The following is a 23,858-nucleotide window of genomic DNA, read 5'->3' as shown; positions in this document are numbered from 1 at the left end:
ACAGAACACCCACCACCACAACTGACTGAAGGTCCTGATATGATGCACATAATTCTTAGCATAGGAGCTGGATCCACAGCAAAATGTTGGAACTGATATTTGAGGTAACTCTTGTCATAAGATTTACAGTAACTCTAACGACATCACCCCCTCTCAAGCCCTCTGCGACTCCCTAGCTTCATTCTTCCACAACAAAATTGCAGACATCCACAACAGCTTCGACGACCAACCCGGAGACCAACCCACCCAACCATCTGCTGGACCTTCACCCCCCTCGAACATCCTTAATGACTGGAACCCAATCTCCACTGAGGACACCATCCGCCTGATGAACTCCATCCACTCAGGATCCCCCACTAACCCATGCCCTCACCACATCTTCAACAAAGCAGACTCCATCATAGCACCGCACCTCCGAGACGTCATCAACTGCTCCTTCAACTCCGCCACCTTCCCGGAAAGCTGGAAACACGCTGAACTCAGCGCCCTTCTGAAAAAACCCACAGCGGACCCCACCGAACTCAAAAATTACCACCCCATCTCGCTCCTTCCATTCCCGGCCAAAGTCATCGAGAAAGCTGTCAACAACCAGCTCGCCGCCTTCCTCGAAGCCAACAAATCCCTCGACTCCTCACAGTCCGGCTTCCGAGCAAAACACAGCACTGAGACCGCCCTCATCGCAGCAACAGACGACATTCGAACTCTATTGGACAATGGAGACACAGTCGCCCTCATCCTCCTCGACCTCTCCGCAGCTTTCGACACAGTCTGCCATAGCACCCTTCTACAGCGCCTCAGAAACATCGGAATCCAAGGAAAAGCACTAGAATGGATCACCTCGTTCCTCTCCGGAAGAACCCAGAGAGTCCGCCTTCCACCATTCAAGTCAGAGGCCACTGAAGTCATCTGCGGCGTACCACAAGGATCTTCACTCAGCCCCACCCTTTTCAACGTATACATGAGCCCCCTCGCGGCCATCGCCCGCCAACACAACCTTAACATCATCTCCTACGCGGATGACACTCAACTGATCCTATCACTCACCAATGACCCCAGCACCGCCAAAACTAACCTACACGAAGGAATGAAAGATGTAGCCGAATGGATGAAACACAGCCGTCTGAAACTGAACTCGGATAAAACAGAAGTCCTCATCTTAGGTACCTCCCCCTCCGCATGGGACGACTCCTGGTGGCCAGAAGCCCTTGGAAAAGCACCCATCCCGACAGACTACGCTCGGAACCTGGGCGTCATCCTGGATTCCTCACTTTCAATGAACAGACAAGTCAACGCCGTCTCCTCATCCTGCTTCAACATTCTTCGCATGCTCAAAAAAACATTTCGTTGGATCCCCACCGAAACTAGGAAAACGGTCACCCACGCTCTGGTCACGAGCCGACTGGACTATGGAAACACCCTCTACGCCGGTACTACCGCTAAACTCCAGAAAAAACTCCAACTGATCCAAAACGCCTCAGCCAGGCTCATATTAGACATCCCACATAAAGAACATATCTCTGGTCACCTGAAAAACCTCCACTGGCTTCCCGTCAATAAGAGGATCACTTTCCGGCTCCTAACCCACGCACACAAAGCACTCTACGAAATCGGACCAGAATGCCTCAACACACGACTTTCCTTCTACACCCCCTCCCGCCAGCTACGATCATCCAACCAAGCCCTTGCCACTGTACCTCGCATCAACAAAACCACCATGGGAGGTAGATCCTTCTCCTACCTAGCAGCTAAAACCTGGAACTCACTTCCCACTTACCTTCGCCTTACCCAGAACCACCTAGCATTCAGAAAGCAACTTAAAACGTGGATATTTGACAAGTAATTCCCCACCCCTCCTCCAGCGCCTTGAGACCCTATGGGTATGTAGTGCGCTATATAAATTCTCTGACTTGACTTGACTTGACAGTACTCATTTTATAAATGGGTTATCAATGGCATAATTCTGACTCTTGTATACTGGAGGAAATTTTTAAAGGTACCCATGACTGTGGCTGCAGTATCCATGGTAACATTCTGGTACTGTCATATGGAATGTAGTTATTGGCCTAAGTGGCTCACCCATGAAAAATTAGGACCTTGGTATAGGGGAAGTTATTTCTGACTTAAGACATTTAAAAAAAATCAGATTTACTACTAGGAAAAGCCAGGCTTCCAAGGTACACCATGAAAGTACTGGAATATATTTCATGAATGCCCCCTAAGGGTCTGCTGCGTTTTTCGAAATTTGATCCCAATTTTTTTTAACAATTTTCCGTAGTTGAAGTCTACTCTCCCTTAAATCATGTACAAGAAATCTGTTAAATCATTTTGCTTGCTGCAGTTTGGTGGTGTATTACACTTCACCACTTACATAGATCTTTTTCCTCCTATAATGGCTATGAGGTTAGCTCTGACCCCACTTCTGTAATTGCTTGTCCTACCCCATTGCTGGGAGCAGGACTGGCTTTAAGGCGGTGCAAACGGTACAACAGCATCTGGCATGGAATTTGGTGGGGGCACTGTGTTTAAAAATAATATTTGGTTTAGAAGTAAATGAACTTCCTTGTGCATCAGGCAGTTTTCCGGCAACAATAAAAATGTCAAGATAACGCTGGTTATTAATGTTCCTACTAATAACAGTTCGAAATTTTGTCTAGTGGAAGTTTTTTAGCTCATCGTAAAGTAGGGCGGAGGGTTAATGTGCCTGCTTCAAAGAACGTGTACATTGCAGATCATAGAACTGAGTGAACTATGAGTAGCACTATAAATAGTATACATGATTTTTCTACATTTGTCTAATTGCTTAACAATAAAAGAATGCTTACAAACTGTGACAAAATGCGTGCCTTTCTCAATGTTTCACTTTAAAACGATCTGATCATATAAATGGGCGTACGGTCTCATGCAACAGGCGATTTCTAAAGGGTCACTGGAAAGACCACAAGGTTGTCTCTGTCCCCCCCCCCCCCCCCCCCCCCCCCCCAGAAATGTAGTGTCTCCTACGCCCCTGGTGGCTCCCTCTGGTGCTCACTCACCACCCCTCTGCGTTCCTCACTCGTCGCCTGTTACCTTCACTCATAGCCTCACTCTGACCTTCACTCGCCGCCTCCCTGTGGTCCTCACTCAGCACCTCTCGGCGTTCCTCACTCATCTCTTCCCTGTTGTCCTCCCTCACAGAGTGACTTCTCGCTCACCGCCTCTGTGACCCTCACGCGCCGCCTCCACGCGAGAGACGCACGCTCAGCGCCCTGGCGGTCTGCGGCTTCTCTGCCTCGCAGCGCTTCCCCATCTCAAGTCTGGGGAAGCAGGCCGGGCCGAGCTGCATCCTGTCACGTGGGCCCGTGGGTGCGAGTGACACCTTCTTATCTCCAGAGACACGTTCAGAAGGCAGGGAGGCCGCAGGAGGAGCCGCTCTTCCCCGCGCTTGGTGCTGGACCTCGGGGTGCTGCTCGACATCCAACAGGTGTGTGCAGGGTGGTGGTGGGGGTGAGGGGGAATTCATACATACCAAGTGGCCCAAAGTGCGTGTGATTCCCTCTGGCACTCGTGGCCGTGCTTGCATGCAGGGGTTTTAAGCCGTACTTCCAGGGTTAAAATACAACTACGAAACCTAGATTGAAACTCGCTGCAGACTGGATGGAGGAGCGAAGCAGTCACATCAGCCGCTAGGCTGCAATTCACTTGAGGTTAGTGGGGGGGGGGGGCATGGGTGGCACCTTGGTCTATACTTCCTGTCTTTGTTGTTTACTCTGAGCTAAGCGGCTTCTTAAACTCACCCGACCAGAGGGTTTCCGGCATCTCGAGATCTCCCTCAGTGGCTCCCTCCCTCCTGGCGTCACTCACATGTACCGAAAGGGTCAGCTGGAGTAACGTCACTGGGCAGCGAGTGAAGCCTGCAGTCCGGTAAACCTTGCCAATCAGGGGATGCATGTGTTTTATTATTGTTTTCCATTCAGTTATTGGCTGTCTTGTTCAGCGAGAACAGCTCCCAACCGGGCCTGCACAACAACGCAAGAACCAACCAGGCATTGATGGCGGTAGCCATAGCACACACGACAATTTAAGCATGCATACCAACATAGTGAGAATATTTAAGAGATGGAGAAACTCAATCAGTGACTTGTAAAGCGCACTACTTACCCATGAGGGTCTCAAGGCGCTGAGGGGAGGGGTGTGCTGCTACTGCTCGAAGAGCCAGGTCTTGAGGAGTCTTCTTTTTTTTTAAATTCAAGTCGTTTTTATTGAAATAGAAAAACAAAAGGAAAAGACAGTACAATAATTCTTCCAGTATACAAAATGTTCGGTTCCTCTATCGTTAAGCACATACAGAGAATAAAATTAATATAAATAAATCAACTCTTGCTTGCATTATCATAAAACACATACAGACATAACTCTCAGTGCATAGGAGTGGCATTATAGGCTCTAGTGGATGACAACAAACGTACTCACAGGTGACATAGGCCGTTGTAACAGGTTCGCATGTATTGCATCAAGGCGGATCATAGTGAAATGAGGATGCATCTAGCGATTTCCACAGCTTTCTATTGGATGGTTTCCATGAAGCTGCTTGTAACGCTGGATTATTAGCACCTCTAAGGAATGTTAACCACTCCTGCCAAATTTTAAAGTTTACCTCTTTCGCGTTTTTCCATTTGCATAGAACTACTTTGCACGCCAGTGTCAGCATTAAGTCCAAAAGCAGGCGGTCTTGGTCATTTGATAACTGTGGGTCAAGCGCCCCTAGGATTACATATACAAATTCCTGTACAGGCCGTATCTTGAATACGTGTTGAATGCAATCAAATATTTTCCCCCAATATCTACGTAGAGAAGGACAACTGAAAAGCATGTGCGCAAGGTCGCCTGAGCCTGACTGGCAGTTCCAGCAGGTAGGCGAATCTCTTAATTTACATTTGAAGAGCTTATCTGGGGTCCAAAATGCTCTGTTTATTAGCATGTACTTTGTTTGGAATAGAATAGGTGAGACTTTATGGGTAAGGGCCGTCTCATGGATCACCTCCCAGTCAAATTCTATGCCTGTTAAATTCGGCTCAGCTTCCCATTTCAATTCGACCTTTCTGTGAGATTTCCTGGGCAGGGGCAGTAAAAGTTTATACACCTTAGAGACGAAGTGACCTGCATGTACAAGACGTGGAAGATGAGTTACTAACCATGGTGTGTATGGAGAGAAGTTACGTGCCGTTAATATCGCTTTGATTTTCAGGAAGTCATAAAAATCCATCGGAGTGAGATCATGCCTCCGTTGCAGAGTCGAGAATGAGAGTGGATCTTTCTCATCGTATAAGTCCCTTGCCATGTTAATGCCCTTCTCGGACCATGAATTCCAGAAGAGTCTATCACCATTATACTTTAAATATGGGTTTCTCCAAAGTGACATAAAAGAGGACTTAGCGAATGTCAGCTTAGTGTTGTGTGTCTGATCAAGTCTAAGCATCGCCCGTCTAGTGTTTAGCAATATGTATTTGGAGTGTGGTAAATGTGATAGGTCTATAGTAAGAAGGGTTTCAAGTGGGGCATGGTTCACTAGTGATTCCTCAATATTGATCCATATGGGCGTGTAGTTTGGTGATTTAATTAACCATTGGGCTCCCTGTTTGCAGAGGAAGGCTGTTTGATAGTTCCTGAACGAAGGCAGACCCAGGCCTCCTTTGTCTTTGGCCAATTGCAATTTCTTTAGTGATACCCTAGCTTTCTTCCCACGCCACAGGAAATTACCAAACAGCTGATCTACCTTGGTGATAAAGTTGTTCGAGAATGTCATAGGAAGCATGCTAGCCAGGTAGTTAACCAACGGAGTAGACATCATTTTAAGCGTCTCCGCTCTACCCCACCAAGAGAGAAATTTTGGAGACCAGCCTTCGAGCAGTGTGGATATCTTCTTTAGAGTCAGCTCTTCGTTTATTTTCAGGGTGGAGATCAAGTCTTTGTCAAAGTCTAACCCCAAGTATTTGAAACACTTAGGCTGCCAAGTAAGGCCGGAGTCCCTAATGATTCCTTTATCGCCAATATTGTTCAGAAGTTTAACCTCCGTCTTGTCTTTATTGAGTTTGTACCCAGAGACCCTGGAAAAATTTTCAATATCAGACAAGAGCGCAGGTATTGCCTCATCGGCTTTCTCGGACAGAACAAGCACATCATCCGCATATGCCGTTAATTTAACCGTGTAGTCTCCAAAAGGGATGCCTACAATGTTAGGGTTGTTTCTTATATGGTATAAGAACGTCTCGATCGCTAATAAGAACAATGATGGAGACAGGGGGCTTGAGGAGTCTTCTGAAGGTGAGTAGGTCTTGGGTCTGTCGCAGAAGGGTAGGGAGGGTCTTCCAGGTCTTGGCGGCGAGGAAGGAGAAGGATCTGCCACCGGAGGTTGTTCGTTGGATGCGGGGGACGGATGCGAGGGCGAGGCTGGCGGAGCGGAGCTGGCGGGTTGGGGTGTAGAAGCTGAGTCTGCTGTTCAGGTAGGCTGGTCCGGTGTTGTGGAGTGGTTTGTGTGCGTGGGTGAGGAGCTTTAAGGTGATCCTCTTGTTGACGGGGAGCCAGTGCAGGTGTCTCAGGTGGGGGGTGATGTGGCTGCGACGAGGGATGTTGAGTATCAGTCGGGCGGAGGCGCTTTGGATGCATTGTAGTCGTCGTAGGTGTTTGGCAGGGATTCCTACATAGAGTGCGTTGCCGTTGTCCAGTCTGCTGCTGAGGAGGGCTTGGGTCACCGTTCTTCTTGTTTCGGTCGTGATCCATTTGTAGATCCTGTGGAGCAAGCAGAGGGTGCTGCAGCAGGCAGAGGAGATGCCGTTGACCTGCTTCGACATGGAGAGGGAGGAGTCGAGGATGAATCCTAGGTTGCGTGCGTGGTCCGTAGGTGTCGGTGCTGTTCCCAGTGTGGTCGGCCACCAGGATTCATCCCAGACAGAGGGGGTCGGGTCGAGGATGAGGACCTCTGTCTTGTCCGAGTTCAGTTTCAGACGGCTGCTCCTCATCCACTCGGTGACGGCCTTCATTCCCTCGTGGAGGTTGGTTTTGGCGTGTCCTTGGTGAGGGAGAGGATGAGCTGAGTGTCGTCGGCGTAGGAGATGATGTTGAGGTCGTGCTGGCGGGCCACATGTGCGAGGGGGCCCATGTAGACATTGAATAGGGTCGGGCTGAGGGATGAGCCCTGGGGTACGCAGCAGGTGATGTCGGTGGCATTAGATCGGAAGGGTGGGAGGCGGACTCTCTGGGTTCTGCCGGAGAGGAAGGACGTGGTCCAGTTCAGGGCCTTTTCTCGGATTCCGGCTTCTTGGAGGCGTGTCTTTAGTGTGTGGTGGCAGACCGTGTCGAAGGCGGCTGACAGGTCCAGGAGGATGAGGGCTGATGTCTCGCCATTGTCGAGTTGGCGCCTGATGTCATCCGTGGCGGCGATGAGGGCTGTCTCGGTGCTGTGGTTTCGTCTGAATCCGGACTGAGACGGGTCTAGGATGTTGTTGTCCTCTAGGTGAGGTGTCAGTTGCATGCTGGCGATTTTCTCGATGACCTTAGCCGGGAAGGGGAGCAGGGAGAAGGGCCGGAAGTTCTTGAGGTCCTTGGGGTCAGCCTTGGGTTTCTTGAGAAGGGCGTTGAATTCGGTGTGCTTCCAGGTTTCCGGGAATGTCGCTGTTTCGAAGGAGATGTTGATGACCTTCCGTAGTTGGGGTGCGATGGTTGCATCCGCTTTGTTGAATATGTGGTGTGGGCAGGGGTCGGTGGTGATCCTGAGTGGATGGAGTTCATGGCCTTGCGCGTCTCGTCGTCGTTGACGTTGGACCAGAGGGTCAGGTGGTTGGTGCTGGTGGTGTTCGAGGGGGTCTTGGAGTCTGGCGCTGTCAGGGTGGTCGTGGTGTTGAGGCTGTCGCTGATGTTGGCTATCTTGCGGTGGAAGAAGGTGGCCAGTGAGTCGCACAGATCTTGTGAGGGCGGGATATCTTTGGTGCAGCGCTATTGAATGTGCACAGAAAACAGACGAGACATACAAATCATCCGCAAAGAACTAAAGACAGAGACAGCTGCTTTACATTCACCGTAAGGATATATATTGGTCTCGCAAAGCAATGACAAAACAACTGCTCCATGGAAAATACGGTAACAAAAATATAACTCGATAGTGGAGGAGGCTGGGTGTCAAGGAGTGAATAGGAGGAAAAGTAAATACATGTAACTGGCTAGGGAGCACAGGCAAAAATCACATATAGTGCCACAGAGAAACCGAACATGACCCCGTTACAGGTGCACTGAACCGTATAGGATAATTTGTGATTACATTGTTGTTATGTTATGCAGATTTGTAGAGCACACTATCGCCCGAGAGGTCTCCTGGCACTGAGCCGGTGTGAGTCTAGCCACACCTAAGGCCTGGTGGGACTGCTCGAAAAAGCCAGGCCTTCAGCTTCTTGTGGAATTCAAGAAGTGAGGTGGAGACTCCTGTGTGTATAGGCAGGTCGTTCCACGCTTTAGGAACAATGTTTTAGAAGGTTCGACTACTGGATCTGATTTTCCGTATGCGTGGGATCTGCGCAAGTAGGAGTCCATCGAAGCGCAGGTGTCTGGAAGGTTTGTAAAAGCAGATGTGATTGTTGATATACTGATCCAAGGATATGCATTGCCTTGAAAGTGTGGGGGATTACACTGGTTACAGAAAAGCAGAAGAGGGTGCTGATTTAGTGTTGCAGCCCTTTGCTCAGGGCCAATGTAATTATGTGGCTGAGAAGGATAAAATTATGTAGCAAGGCTGAACAAATTATGCAGCAAGAAAAGGCAAATTAAGTGGCATAATGCACCACACTCTGTGGCAGTAGCATTTTGCTATGTTGTCGTTATACATTCTGGGTGGTGGTTTCATCTTTACAGTGCCAGTTTGCTACCTGAACACAGCACTCTGTGGAAACTGCCACAGCCACAGAATCGCTTATGTCTATAGGCCTTGCACTAAACCAAGGGCATATCTGTGCATGTGTGCAGAGCTTAAACATACGGTGACAATATAATAAATGAGGCCACGGTACAAGTTGAAAGAATTTTATCTGACAATAATAGTGAAAAAATGAAACAACCAAACGTCATTTTCATTTTATTTTACTTTCACCCCAGGCCAACCCTACAGTTGTTCAAGGTTCTTAATATCCTTCATAGGATTAAGGAGTGCTGTCAGCCTGTCTAATTCTTTCCATGGCCTGCTGCAATTAATCCATGTGGAATACCCTTGTAACCACTCACCCCATAATCTAATTTCTGTGCTATCTTTATTTTCCGTGATGTTTTAGAATCACTGTGTAATTCTATCTTGCAGCACTGTTAAAGACAAATAGAAGCATGTTAAAAACGAGCATTACCAAAGCCAGGAGGTGTGGTGTCCATACTGAGCCCTGACTACAACATTAAAAAAAATCTGCTGCAGTTGAAAAATAAAGAACAAAACGGTTGCTTTCTGTATACAATACATCTATAACATTAAACATGTAATGTGTGATGATACAGTGCACTTTTGAGATTTTAAATGGTTCCTTTTACATTGTAATGCAAGCATTTCATAGAAGGCGGAGCAAAACAACAAACAGCCAGTAACCAGAGGTTGGGGAGATATAGTCCTCTGAGTGGGGCCAACGCCCACTCCATGTGTATTTTAAAGAATTGGTACCAGTAGGGCATGCTGACAATTGCACTGCCAAACTAGACCAAATCACAATCATTGAACAATTGAATGAATGTTGACAGTTTATCTGGGTTGTTTCACTGCCTTCCTTCAAAATATGACGATCTCATCCATAGCCTGGCCTATATTCGCCTTTTGATGCCCTTCTTATGACAAAATGAGGGGAAGGGTTAAGCAAGGGTAGCCCATCACAGTGGTAGTGTTGTATGCTAGGATAAAACTGGAAGAAAGATTAACGTTCCCTTGGGAAGGCAGCAACAAAAAATTGCTGTCTTCTATAGTGTCACCCTGTGTGTTGTGACCTGCTTCACATTCTAAGCTGAGGTGACAGAGAGAGGCCTATAGTTCAGTGATGTCCCTTATGCCACCATTCCTATGGTGGCTTGATGTTTGCATGTGGTTAGGTCAATTTTGTGCTTTTTTCTGTGTAGATAATTACGCACTTATATAGCGCACGATTACCCGTAGGCATTTCGGCGCTTGTGATGTGTATTGTTACCCTCTCTTTTGGTTTCCTGCTGGCAAACCACTCGCTACTCAGTGGTTCCAAGCTTTGATGGCAAACATCGGAATGTGGTAAGCCCTAAAAGTAAGATTTCTGTTTTATGTCTGCTGAACTGCAACAGGGAAGGAGGACATCAACAACATTCCCCTCCTCATTTAAATCTGCAATTGTTTTTCCTATTCTCAAAAAACCTGGTCTGGACTCCTCTCTTCTCTCTAACTTCAGACCCATCTCTCTCCTACCTTATCTTGCTAAAATTCTTGAAAGTTATGTTACCTCTTGTCTTTCCTCTTACGTTGAGCAGAACCATCTCCTCGCTTCCCATCAAGCGGGCTTCCGCTCGGCCACTCTACAGAGTCAGTGGTGCTTGCGGTTCTTGACGAGCTAAAAGCCAAGGCCGACACCAACTCCCCTCAAGCCCTGGTTCTTCTCGATTTGTCCGCTGCGTTCGACACGGTGGATCATACCATCTTACTTGACCGTGTCGGCGCAGCGGGCATTCGGGGCTCTGCTCTATCCTGGATCACGTCCTTTCTTACAGGTCGCTCACAAGCTGTCCACCTCTCTGGTTCCTCCGCCTCTCCCTTCCCGGTGTCTTGTGGGGTCCCTCAAGGTTCTTCCCTTTCCCCTCTTCTTTTTAATCTTTATATTCGCCCCCTCATTGTTTCTCTTTTGATCTGGGGGTCTCTGTGTATAATTACGCAGATGACCTCCAGCTCGTCTTTGATCTTTCCTCTTCTTCTCACTCCCTGTCATTCTTCCGTTCCACTCTGGTTTTTATTTCTGGATGGATGAGCGCCATTCATCTCAAGCTCAGCCCAGACAAGACTGAGCTTGTCTTGACTGGAGGCTCATCCAGTCCTTGGTCTTCTGCCTTCTGGCCCCCCATCTTTGGTCCCCCTCCTACTCCGGTCCCCTCTGTTAAAACATTGGGCATCAAGGTCAGCCAGGACCTGTCAATGCATGGCCAGGTCAGTTCTGTAGTGTCCTCCTGCTTTCTTTCCCTCCGTTTGATTCGAAAAATTTCCCGTTTTTTTCTCCCTGGATTCCCTTAAAATTATCATTTCAGCCCTTATCACCTCCCGTCTTGATTATGGGAACAGCTTGTTCGTGGGCATTCCGGCCTACGAAACTCGCCGTCTCCAAGCAATCCAAAATCAGGCTGCCCGTCTTATTTTTCATTTTCCCAAAACTCACCACATCACTCCTGTCCTCAAGTCACTTCACTGGTTACCTGTTTTGCAGAGATCCTTATTTAAACTAGGGTGCTTAGTCTTCCGGGCTGTTGATCGCTCTGCTCCGGCGTTCATTAATACCCTGATCTCTACCCACACCCCGGCCCGTACCCTCCGTTCTTCTACTTCTGCCCTCCTCACTATTCCCCGTTTCCGCAAATCCCGCACTGGTGGCACCAGATTCTCAGTTCTTGCCCCCCGGTTCTGGAATTCCCTCCCTTTATCCATGCGTTCAATTCCTATCTTCTCACACTTTCGTAAAGCGCTCAAGACCTTCTTGTTTGCCCAGGCATACCCCTGTTAAAACTCCTCGGCCCAGTTTTGTTCAGTAGAGCTTTCAGCGCCAGGAAGCCGCTTGGCCACCGTGCACTCAATAAATACCTTATTCATTCATTCATTCATTCATTCATTCATTCATTATTCATTCAACAACTGCACTGTGCATGCCCAAGAAATGTCCTTGACTCTGTGCAACACCTAAGGTTTCCGCTGTGACCATGCACTATGTCTACTTAAGGTTCAGCATTGAGCAGATAATCTGTTGCAAATAGTGGTTCCAGGTCCCTATATCTGCTCAACTGGCTGGCAATTCTCCTCTTTGCACCCAAGATCATCCTCAGATTCATGCTGCTTCCAGGAGTTGGGCTGCTTTAACTGCTTTTGATGAAAAGCATTAAAGAATAAAAACATTTGGATCCATTAAGAAACACAAGACTCCCAAGTGATTATTTTTTTAATGGATTAATGATGATTAAGGAATTATTCTTTGAATTTTGGAAAGACCAATCTAGGATGGACTTTTACAAGCTTCTTTTCTTCAAAAATTGGAGTTTGCAAGAACGTGGCCCTGGGGCAGTGTGACCTCTTAATGTTGAGCGTGAGAGTTTGCTAATGGAATTGTCCTGATATTACACCAGTGTGCCCTTGTTCTTAGCCCACTCTGCCAGTTGCAGAATTTTGGATTGCTTCCAGGAGTTGTTGCTAGCTTTTTTCTTGCTTGCGGTCGGAATGTTTCTAACTGGAATCTACCTTCATGATCAAGAGCCCACCTCACTCAGAGGGCCTCTTACCACCAAGGGATGAGTGCGTCCATCTGTCCCATATTTATTTATTTTGGGATATTTCCAGAGTTCAGACCTACTTTTGAGCAGCCATAGAGTGCATTACAAACAGGAATAGGCATTAGGACATCATCAATGCTTTACCACACCAAGAGGTCATTCACTGATTGCTTACAAGAGAGTAGGGTGCTTCAGAAATAATTTGCAGAGCAGAGGGAGGATGTAGGGCAGGAGAAGGCAGTTCTTGTAAGAGAGGAGCATTTGGTCATGTGAGGGGGTGGACATGGATTCAGTAGCATCTCAACTGTTGCTGGGAAACATATTTGTGCGATGCATTCTTACATGTGTTCCTCAGCGAGATGGGTCTTGAGTTCTTCCCAGAAATAAATGTAGAGACAGGGGATTCGACTTTGGATGGGGAATGTTTTTCTGTATTCTTGACGTGTAGATCCAGGAATCTGGCCCCAAATTATTTTCTGTTTTCCAGGTTTCTAGGTCGAAGCTACAAAGGGATTGTCTCCTGGTGTTGTGGATCCGGCTTGTGAAAGTTCATCTGCCAGGTATGCTGGTGTTTCCCGGTGTGTGACGTGGACCAGGGCTTGAAGACAGTTCTGTTTTGCAGTGTTATCCAATGAGGGGCAATCAGGGTTGGGGTAAGTTGGCCAAACGTGTGGCTCCTTGTGTTGCTTCTTGATTAGCTGTTGCCTCTTATAGGAAGGCTTTGATAATAGCCAGACAAGAATTCTGGTGTGCTATGAATAGGGCACTGCTGCCACCCTTGCAGACTCACCTTTGATTGACAGCACATACCTGGATCATGCACCTCAATCACCTCACCTCAGGTAAGCAGAGCCTGTGTGTCTCCTAGAAACAATGATAGCTGTGACGGTTTCCTGCAACTGACATTGCTCATCTGCCACCCATGTACGACTTGCTTCCGGTTGGGTTCCGTATGGCAGATGGTAGATATTTCTGTCCGAAGGAACACAACAGGGATACAAGTAGTCAAAAGACCATGGCTTCCAACAGCAGCTCCTGTGACTTATCTAATTCATAGAGCTCCTTCTAATGGCCCAATTGCCTGTCTTATTCCCATAAGAGTGTGGCTCCAAGAATCTTCGGACACCCCTGAGTGAAATGAGAGCCGCACAGAGTGTGTAGTTCCCTGTCCCAGAAAGGTAGGAGTCTTAGTGGCACAACCTACCATGTGTGAGGTCAACCCTAAACATGGGAGTGTTATGTTAATGGACTCTTGTCTAGCGCGTGACTCACCCGGGGGCATCTCAGCACTTACCTAGAAGATAACAAGAAAGAAGTCCAAGGAAAGCTACATAAAAAGGGAAGCAAGATTAAAACAAAAAAGCTTTAAGTTGTTTTCTGAAAGCCAGATAGGAGGCAGATTTACGTAAGGCCTCTGGAGGCGAGTTCCAGTACTTGGGAGCAATATATACAGGTAAGACGAATGCGGGGGTCTTCAGGAGGGCCAAAGAATTTGACCTTAGATTGCGCCAAGACACCTGCTTACAGAGCTTTGTTTGCAAATAGCCAGGACCCATTCCATTGATTGCTTTAAAAGTGAGGCAGCAGATCTTAAAGAAAGATCTTTTTTTTCACTGAAAGGCAGTGAAGCTCTCTGAGCAAGGGGAGTGATGGAGACCCCGGGGGACGGTTTAGGACCATCCTCCCTTCAGAATTTTGGATAACTTGAAGTTTGGCTATCATGGTTTCACCCACTTCAGCCAATAGCGCATTCCCGTAGTTGATGCAGCTCATAATCATCGCCTGGACCACCGTTCTACGATGTTCTGCTGGCAGGTAGGGGGGTATCCTACGTAAGAGGCGAAGACTGTAATAACAGGAACCAGTGATGTTCTTTATATTGTCTTTCATGGTCAGCTTGTAATCCAATTATATTCCCAGGCTTTTTACTGAGGAGGTAGGACTGGGGCCACTCAAGTCAAAGTCAAAAGAAACTTTATTTCGATTGAATTTACAAACATAAAAGTACATTATAGACAAATATTTACAACAATTTATAAAAAGTTTTCATTTGAACATTATTGACTGATAAATACATGACACTATGAATCAATGCGTTAAGAAATCGTTAAAAATCGTCTATACAGTATCACTCTGTACAGGGATGAGATAGCCAGTTATTCACTCGAACAGAATAGAGTCTTATGGTGCAGTAACCAATAGTTGGGAATGAATTTTCAAGCATGCTTTAAGGAAGCAAGCTACAGATTTGGCAGCAAACGGGGTGTCTAAGTACTGAAGTGCCAAAAGAGCAGGTCTGCATCTTCTCAGACCTAATTGTCGGAGAAGTGGGACCAACCAGCGTTTACGCGGGGTCTCATAAAAGCTGCAAAAAAAGGTTACATGCAAGGTAGACTGGCGAGTACATCCATCACAGGGACAGCTAGCTAATTCACGTGACCAATCAGAGGGCTCAGGAAGTGAAACAAGACGATAAAATAAATCAAACCGAAATCTAGTTAAAACATATCTATCATAATTTGACAGGTAAAAAGACAGATAAGGCTGGATGCCGTAGGAAGATTGTATCGTCATTAAATGAATGTTTGACTGTTTGCCAATTTCGGAACACATACGTAGGTCTCTTAAATGGGCGACACACAGATTCTTCAGAGTTTTTCTTGGTATAGCCATTAATGAGACAGGGTCAGTGAAAAATGCTGGACAATTCAGATCATTCAAGAATTTGAAAACATATAATAGCCAGGGAATCTTTTTCCAGTAGGTCAATGTAAGACAATCAGTTATTAATGACCTAGTAAGGAGACATTGCTCCTGAGTCCATATACGATGCCAAAGGAGAATCGGTTGGTATCTAATGATGTCAGTTAGGTACTCCCAACCGAGCTCCATATGGGTACCGTAAGTAGAAGCGCTTCGGGGAAGGGCTAATATATATTTCAAAAAATCGTTTTCGATTATTTGAAGCTCGTTAGCGGGCGTGTAGCCCCATACACCCGCTCCATAGGTGGCCAAACTCGTACATTTGGCTTGGTAAATTTTCAAAATTACGGCAGGGGCAGGCTTGCCCAGCTTCCTTGAAAACGAAGTCAGCGCCGATGTTGTGCGCTGAAACTGCAGTTTCTTGCTGGAAGTGGCAGGTTTCCAGGACAGATGGTTTTCAATAAGAATCCCTAGATATGGATATGTTTTAGCAGTTTCTAACCTAGTGTTTTCGATAAAAAGAGGTTTGCATTTCTGAGCTTTCTTGCCAGTATACATAACAAAGGTCTTGGGCTTATTTACTTTAAGTCCAAGAGAGAGCATGTATTGGCAGTACTTGTCCAGTTGAATCTGGAGCTGATTAGGTGTCCTTGCTAAAATGACAGAATCGTCAGCATATAGTAATGCAGGGATTGGCCGGGTGTTTATGCAGGGGAGGTCTTTGTTATCTATCAGCATCGCTTGCTCCAACCCGTTTGTATAGATGTTAAATAAGAATGGAGCAGGGACGCACCCCTGTCTAACGCCTTTTGCAATGCCAAATGATTCCGAAAGCTCTCCATTAATGCCATACCTCACACATGCTTTTGCATCCGAGTATAGCTCTCGGAGGAATTTCAGAAGTGCAGGATCTACGCCCAGGTTACTCAAGATCTCCCACAACTTGGAATGAATTACGCAGTCAAATGCGGAACTCAAGTCCACATAGACCAAATAGAGATTACCGCCTTTGGCCCAGGCATATTTGCCCATGAGCAAAGTCAGATTCAGGGCCTGTTCAACAGTACCCAATCCCTCCTGGAAACCGAACTGTAAGTCGGTTATGATCTTATTCTCTATGGCCCAGTCCCGGAGACGTTCCAGAATTAGTCTTCCGGCGACCTTGCCCAGAGAATCCACGAGGGAAATGGGTCTGTAGCAGGCTGGGTTATCGCGTTCTCCCTTTTTGAATATGGGTAGAAGCACAGAGGTGGACCAAGAATCGATAAGGCCAATCTGAGAAGCTGCGGACATAACTTGCGTAACGATTGGGGACCATAGGTCTAAGTTACTCACAAAGATGTCAAGTGGGACACCATCAGGGCCGGGGGCTTTACCGGTCTTTGAGGAAGTCAACGCAGCAGTCACCTCCACAAGATCGAAGTGGAGGTCAATGGGATAAATATTATCGCTTGTAGAGGCTGCCTCCCCAAATCTGGAAGTCTCAGTTGTTGAAGTGGGGTCCCCAAAAATCTGTGAGTAGTGAGCTACCCATTTTTTAGCAGGTACTGCCACATCTAGATGGCGAACAGCAGTCACATCAGCTAAAAAGGGGGCCTTAACTGTTCGCCAAAACAAAGTGCTGTCCTTGTTTAATGTGCTCTGGTGCAATTGGGCCCAAAGGTTGTTTTTTATTTCCCGTTTGCGGGTTTTTTGAGCCAACTTGTAATTTCTTCTTAGAGAGGCTATTAAGGGCATGTCCCTGACTTGATTATGTAGAGCACTTTTTAGTGCGCGAAGGGCTTTTCGGCAGTGGGAATCAAACCACCCCTGGAGTCTTTATCATGAATCTTATGTTGGCGTGTAAGCTCTTGTCGTATAGCTTCTAAGATTTTGGCAAAACTAGAAAGGATCAACTGAGGAGAGGATGTCTTCTCCAAACAGTGGTAAATTAGGGGAAGGGTTTTTTGGATAATCTTGCTGGTGACCTCTGAGGGATTGATCTTTGACCATTTTACAGTATAGCCATTGATTTTACTCATCTCCAGGGAATGCTGCGTTAGAAGGCTTGTTTTTGAACGAACTGGGGAGGGTATATTTAGTATTATGGTAATGCTATTGGAGTAGTGATCGCTGGAGGGATCAGTGCCAGTTATAAAAAATTTTAGTCGATTATTTAAAGATTGAGAACACAAAATAAAATCAATAATAGTGGAAAAACCTCTACCCTGAAAAGTCGGCTTAAACTCGACAGCAGGACTCACTAATTCATTCACAAATTCGAGTTCTAGTGCAAGAAAACAGTTATTTAAAGCAGCCCCAATACTGCAATGAGCAAAGTGGGCTAAGGGGACACCATGCTCATCTTGGAGCCCGCAGATACCTTTTTTGTCGTTGTTACATAGATAAACATTGAAATCCCCGCCCCACACAACATAACATTGTAACTGCGGGTTCTTAACTTTCTGGTCATGCAAATATGATGAAGTTTCTAACAGAGATTATACACAGTCGGCAGGTGTAGAATTGTTATACATGTTAATAAAATAATAGCAAGAGCTTTTGTCAGGAACTAGTTTAAAGATTTGAAAAATTGAAGATACTGACGGGACTTCCATGGTCGTAAATGGAATTTGGTTGGAAATATAGATAGCTAAACCACCCTTGGGTCTTCCGTGAGCAGACGGTATGGCAGGAAAATGAAAAGTTTTGAAGCCCTGAATGTGGATAGGGTCTATTGCCCAGGTTTCCTGAAGGCAGATTAACTTATGCTTATTAATCAAGTCGAGCCAAGACTGGAGGTGAGTCTTGGATCTGAGACCTGCTACATTCCAGTATAGGACTGGAAGATCCCAGGTTGATGGTAGAATAGGATTTGAAATCTGTGAATCGTCAGAAGGACGTGAGGGTTGGGACTGGACAATTGGGACAGGAAGAGAGGAAATTCGTTTTGGGTCACAGAGTTGTGGGATGATGTGTTGTTGACTTGGGTGTGAGTCCACGAGGGGAGTTGGCTGGGTGTAACAAGGATCTTGATATATAGAAAGTGACGGCTGTGGAATCAGGGTTAGCAGGGGAGTGCAGGGCTCAGTATGGGTACCAGACAGGGATGGCAGAGTAGAACCAGCCATCCGAGTTTTCTTGGAGATAAGTTTGGGGTTAATCGATACGTCGTTGGTGCCATTGTCTTTGGTAGATGGGATTGATGGTCAGTCTACCATATCCAAACAATCGTATCTGTTGGATAGCGGTGGGCCTCTCCAGTTGGTAAAGTGACCAGGTGGTGGATTACTAAAACCGTAACCTGACCAGTGGTCTCGATCTCTATTTCCACCCCAGTTCCCCACCCTAGTCCAGGACCATGGGGGACCGGCATTGCGTCGTGTAGTCGGGGGGTAGAAGTATGACAAATTATGAGTGGCTATCCCTTCAGTGGAGGTATGATCTCCCCAGGAGCAGATATGCTCAACTGTGTTAGGATCGGCAAAATTTACTATGACGCAGTCACCCTGGATGTTTTTGGGTTCATTGCCTAGCCAGGGCACTCTGCGCACAGTGGTGACTCTGTTGTCCAAGAAGATTGGTAAAGGTCTATTATTGGACAACCAGTATATTACTTTATTTTTTAATGACCAAACTGGTTCGTCCTGATTTGGGGGGAGTTCCGGGACACCTGTCATTATTACTACGTAGGGGGATGCCTCAGGTGGGAGATGGATAGGGTGGCCCCTTCTCTTTCGATTTCTCGGAATGGTGTTAAATCCAACAGAGCTTTTAGGATGGGTAGGGACAGGGGTGGGAAGGGCGGGGGTAGGGGGGACAGAAAGTGGATTAGGTTGGGTAGATGATGAAGGCTTAGGATTGGTTAAAGGTTGGGACGGTATGGGATTAGAAGGTTTGGGAGGTGGTTGTGGCTTGGTTATAAGTGCTAATGGTTGTTTTTGGTTAGGCTTCTCTAGGGCCTTTTGTTTGGTAGTATGGGGATTCGGTACAGTAGTACCAGGCTTTGATGTATTTGTATTATGAATAGTGGGCCTTCCTTGAGCCAAGTTGGGCTCTTTCTTGTTACCCTTACTTGAGTTTAGGCTTAGGGACAGTTGGGTTAGTTGGGTCTGGACCAAGTGCAGAGCCTTTTCTATTGGTTCTAAATAGGACTTAAATAGGTCTCCAATTCTACTAAGCAGTAGACTGTCGTTACTACAAGTGTTAGTTGTAAGGTTACCATTATCCATACCTCCTTCACTGTCGTAGCTACTAGAGTTGGTACAACTAACGTTCAAGTTATCCGTGTTAAGATCCGCTGTATGTACGAAAGACAGGGAAGAAGGTTGGTGAGGAGTTGTGGGAGGATTAAAGGTTTGTGGGTGGGGTGAGAAACAGAAGGGGTTGCAGGGATAGTTATGGGGGGAGAAGTAGTAATGTGATGAGACTTAGTAGTTTCCTTCTTCTTCGATTTTTTGGGAACTGCTCCTTCGCGTACGCCCCTAGCTATAGTTGGGGAGGGGGCAACGTCTGTTTGGGTAGCAAAAATGACTGGAGATTTTTCAAGTGAAAGATGGGATTCGGAAAGATCTAGGGACGCAGATAGGTCCACTGTGCGGGGGACAGTGTGCGTCTCTGCATGTACTGTCAGGGGAGGGGGTAACTCAACAGGACGCTGGGGAGTTTTTGCAGTGGCCAGTAAGCCCATAGAAGAGCGTCTGGCGATAGCCAGGTCCTGTGAGACCCTCCGTTCCAATAAGGTGATACCCTGCTCGATGGCCTCATTGGCTTTAGTTATGAATTGGTCTATTGGCCCAATGACCTCAGCAGCAGTCTGGGCCTGCTTCTTAACCACATCGCTGCTGTGGTTATTTTTCCCCTGTGCTGGAAATTGCTATTCTACTATATTCATGACGAGCTCAGCTCGTCATCAGCACAGCTCAACTGTGCCTCATGACGAGCTGAGCTCGTCATGAGCATGGAAGGGGTTAACAGTATTCCTGGTAGTTCTCGGAGACATAATGCAATAAAATTTGTTGCAATACAGAGGTACAGTGAGTCTAATAAGTCTAAAAACAAAGTCTAAAAACAAACTACAAGGACCTGTTTAAAAGTGTACTCAATATCAGCGAGGAAAAGAAGATAAAAGGCAAACTTAAATAGGGTGGCCCAGTCCAGTCTTGAACGGGCTTAAACGGGCCCGCCCTTGGCCCGGGCTTCGCTCGCGCTTCGTCCCGCGCTAGTCCCGCATTGCGTGAGGGACTGTTCAATTTATTGTGATCGTACTGGGGGGCGTGGCCGCCGGGAGAAGAGGCACCAGCTGTAAGATGTAGAGGCTGCTGGTCCTCGCAGTCCCCCGGTGAAGGCAGCAGGTAGTTTAAAGGTCCAGCGCACGCTGGGAGCGTGCAGGCTGTCCGCAGAATGCGGGGAAGCTCCCACCAGCGGCGCGACCTTAACAGAACTGCTTGGGTTGTTGAATGCACCCTCCGTGTGCAGCGATAAGGCTTCCTCCTGAATGGCAAAAGCAGGTTTGGTCAAATGAGCGGCACCCGCGGAGCGGGTGTCGCGAAAAGTAAATAGGACTGATGGGGGGCGTGGCCGCCGGGGGAAGAGGCACCAGCTGTAAGATGTAGAGGCTGCTGGTCCTCGCAGTCCCCCGGTGAAGGCAGCAGGTAGTTTAAAGGTCCAGCGCACGCTGGGAGCGTGCAGGCTGTCCGCCGAATGCGGAGAAGCTCCCACCAGCGGCGCGACCTTAACAGAACTGCTTGGGTTGTAGAATGCACCCTCCGTGTGCAGCCATAAGGCTTCCACCTGAATGGCAAAAGCAGGTTTGGTCAAATGAGCGGCACCCGCGGAGCGGGTGTCGCGAAAAGTAAATAGGACTGATGGGGGGCGTAGCCGCCAGGGGGAAGTGGCACCAGCTGTAAGATGTAGAGGCTGCTGGTCCTCGCAGTCCCCCGGTGAAGGCAGCAGGTAGTTTAAAGGTCCAGCGCACGCTGGGAGCGTGCAGGCTGTCCGCCGAATGCGGAGAAGCTCCCACCAGCGGCGCGACCTTAACAGAACTGCTTGGGTTGTAGAATGCACCCTCCGTGTGCAGCGATAAGGCTTCCTCCTGAATGGCAAAAGCAGGTTTGGTCAAATGAGCGGCACCCGCGGAGCGGGTGTCGCGAAAAGTAAATAGGACTGAAGGGGGGCGTGGCCGCTGGGGGAAGAGGCACCAGCTGTAAGATGTAGAGGCTGCTGGTCCTCGCAGTCCCCCGGTGAAGGCAGCAGGTAGTTTAAAGGTCCAGCGCACGCTGGGAGCGTGCAGGCTGTCCGCCGAATGCGGAGAAGCTCCCACCAGCGGCGCGACCTTAACAGAACTGCTTGGGTTGTAGAATGCACCCTCCGTGTGCAGCGATAAGGCTTCCTCCTGAATGGCAAAAGCAGGTTTGGTCAAATGAGCGGCACTAGCGGAGCGGGTGTCGCGAAAAGTAAATAGGACTGATGGGGGGCGTGGCCGCCGGGGGAAGAGGCACCAGCTGTAAGATGTAGAGGCTGCTGGTCCTCGCAGTCCTCCGGTGAAGGCAGCAGGTAGTTTAAAGGTCCAGCGCACGCTGGGAGCGTGCAGGCTGTCCGCCGAATGCGGAGAAGCTCCCACCAGCGGCGCAACCTTAACAGAACTGCTTGGGTTGTAGAATGCACCCTCCGTGTGCAGCGATAAGGCTTCCTCCTGAATGGCAAAAGCAGGTTTGGTCAAATGAGCGGCACCCAGCTGGGATGGCCACCAGCCGACCATACAGATGTTAGCGGCTCTTCCAAGGAGCATACGTTCGTTTTTTCCGGGATTGAGTTGGAGGCAACATTCAGTCATCCATTTTGAGATGGCAAGCATTCCCGCCGAGAAGCGCAATCTCTTGTCAATTGGATTGGTGCCTTTTGGGAATATCAACTGGGTATCGTCAGCATACGATACTATCTCAAAACCAAATGGTTGAACAACCTTAGCCAGGGAAGCTATGCACACATAAAAAAGAGTTGGGCTCAGGCAGGAGCCCTGCGCTACTCCCTTATCCAACAAGAATGTTTGAGACGTAAACGGTCCCAGAGTAATGGTTTGCCATCTATCTGAGAGAAAATTCTTGAGCCAATCCAGAGCCAGACCCCCGATACCACACTCCCGCAGCCTCTCCACAAGCAGTCGATGAGAAATGGTATCGAATTCTGCGGAGAGGTCCAAGAGGATCAGTATCATGGACCCTCCAGCATCAAGAGTTTGTCTTATTGAATCCATGACAGCCAAAATGGCTGTCTCAGTACCATACCCGGGCGAAAGCCCAACTGGAAAGGGTCGAGAATGCCATTAGATTGTAGGTAATGGCTAAGATGTTTATTTATTATTGTTTCCAATATTTTTCCAAGCAAAGGCAGCAAAGATACCGGCCTGTAGTTGCTCAGAACCTGAGGATCGGCCATCGGTTTCTTGAGGATAGGCCGGACATAAGCTTCTTTCAAAGCAACGGGGATTGAGCCAGTTAAGATAGAGGAGTTAAAACATTTCTGTATTTTCGGGGCACACACAGGGGAGAGAAGGGCCATAATGTTAGGGGAACATATGTCTCCCGGTGAGCCAGATTTAGCTGCCGATAGTAGACTGCTTATATCCTCCAGCGAAATGATCTCAAACTGATTGAGGTGATAAGCAGGAGATGGCGTAAGAGCACCCAGATCTTTAGTAGATCTAATGTTATTTGTGCGCGTAGTGGGGAAATTAGCATAGATCAAAGAGATTGGAAAAAAATATTTGCTAGTGAATCAGAAAGCTCCTGGGATTCTGGTGGCGACTGTTTGCATGCTTGGGGTGATGCAAAGTCCTTGACAATATTAAACAATGCTTTAGAGGAGTTGCTATCTTGTTCTATTTGATTACGAATATACGTACGTACGTACATACGTACGTACGTGCGCTGCTGCTTTCTGTTTTATCAATCAGGGAACATATCCAAAGACCACAAATAAATGAACTGCATGCCAACCACCTCATTACAGGAATACATGGTTTGGTTGGGATCCGCAGTCCCACTGGGGGTACACCCCTGAATGGATCCGCCTAGACTTTTCAAGACAGCATTGTAGGTACAGACAAGTACTCACCCTAATTATACTGTACCCTCTCATTCAGCCCATATAGCTAAAATACATATGAGATACGAAGCATTAGGAACCCGGTATCCGCTGCCACCGCTGGGCTCTTCTCTTGCAGAGATCTCCAAAATACCCTCCTCTACATCCATGTTGCACCCCAATCCTGGGGGATCATTCATTTGCTAGGGCAACAAGACCAATTCTAAAGGAGAGGCAGTCGAGACCTCTGGGCTCCAGCCTTGCCTTCTCTTAGGAAACTAACTCAGTGTTTGGGCCACCCACGACTCCAGTCTAGCATGCCTGCACGCACCTTGCAGGCCAACAGCCCAATAGACAGCAGCTGCCCAAGACCTGGTGTTAGGGAGCTACCCCTTTTCTCAACTAACCACACGGTTGGTGATCATAATGGTGACCTACATGTCTGGACCATTCATTGTTCTCCCCTCATCTCTCAGTGCCATGCTGCTGCCAAGTCCAGGGCCGCAGTGTGCTCAAGGTAGGTTTTGGGGCATCAGGGTACACAGGGCACACCTAGGGCATCAACCACAAGTGTCGTTCTACTCTTGGGATCCTCCTGTCCAATCTTGAAG

General features: G+C 47.6%; 2 protein-coding genes across 13 annotated transcripts in view; one reads left to right on the top strand and one right to left on the bottom strand.

Moving 5' to 3' along the window:
* Positions 1-3,207, bottom strand: part of TMC6 (transmembrane channel like 6) — a 225,286-nt gene extending 222,079 nt beyond the window's left edge. Inside the window, exon 1 of one of the 5 annotated variants that reach the window (XM_086931088.1) lies at positions 3,033-3,207. The gene's annotated coding sequence lies outside the window, so the exon portion shown is untranslated. The remainder of the gene's footprint in view (positions 1-3,032) is intronic. The other 4 variants (XM_086931093.1, XM_086931095.1, XM_086931094.1 and 1 more) reach the window with 4 other exon arrangements.
* A 53-nt stretch (positions 3,208-3,260) lies between these two features.
* The window catches only part of TMC8 (transmembrane channel like 8), a 119,687-nt gene continuing 99,089 nt past the window's right edge, over positions 3,261-23,858 (top strand). For 4 of the 8 annotated variants that reach the window (XM_086931103.1, XM_086931100.1, XM_086931099.1 and 1 more), the window contains exons 1-2: positions 3,261-3,460; positions 12,968-13,133. The gene's annotated coding sequence lies outside the window, so the exon portion shown is untranslated. The remainder of the gene's footprint in view (positions 3,461-12,967; positions 13,134-23,858) is intronic. The other 4 variants (XM_086931101.1, XM_086931097.1, XM_086931102.1 and 1 more) reach the window with 2 other exon arrangements.

This window comes from Lissotriton vulgaris, chromosome 7 (genome assembly GCF_964263255.1).
Source record: "Lissotriton vulgaris chromosome 7, aLisVul1.2, whole genome shotgun sequence".
NCBI lineage: Eukaryota > Metazoa > Chordata > Amphibia > Caudata > Salamandridae > Lissotriton > Lissotriton vulgaris.
Note: the sequence above shows the minus strand (reverse complement) of the source record. Positions and strands in the feature narration are given on the sequence as shown.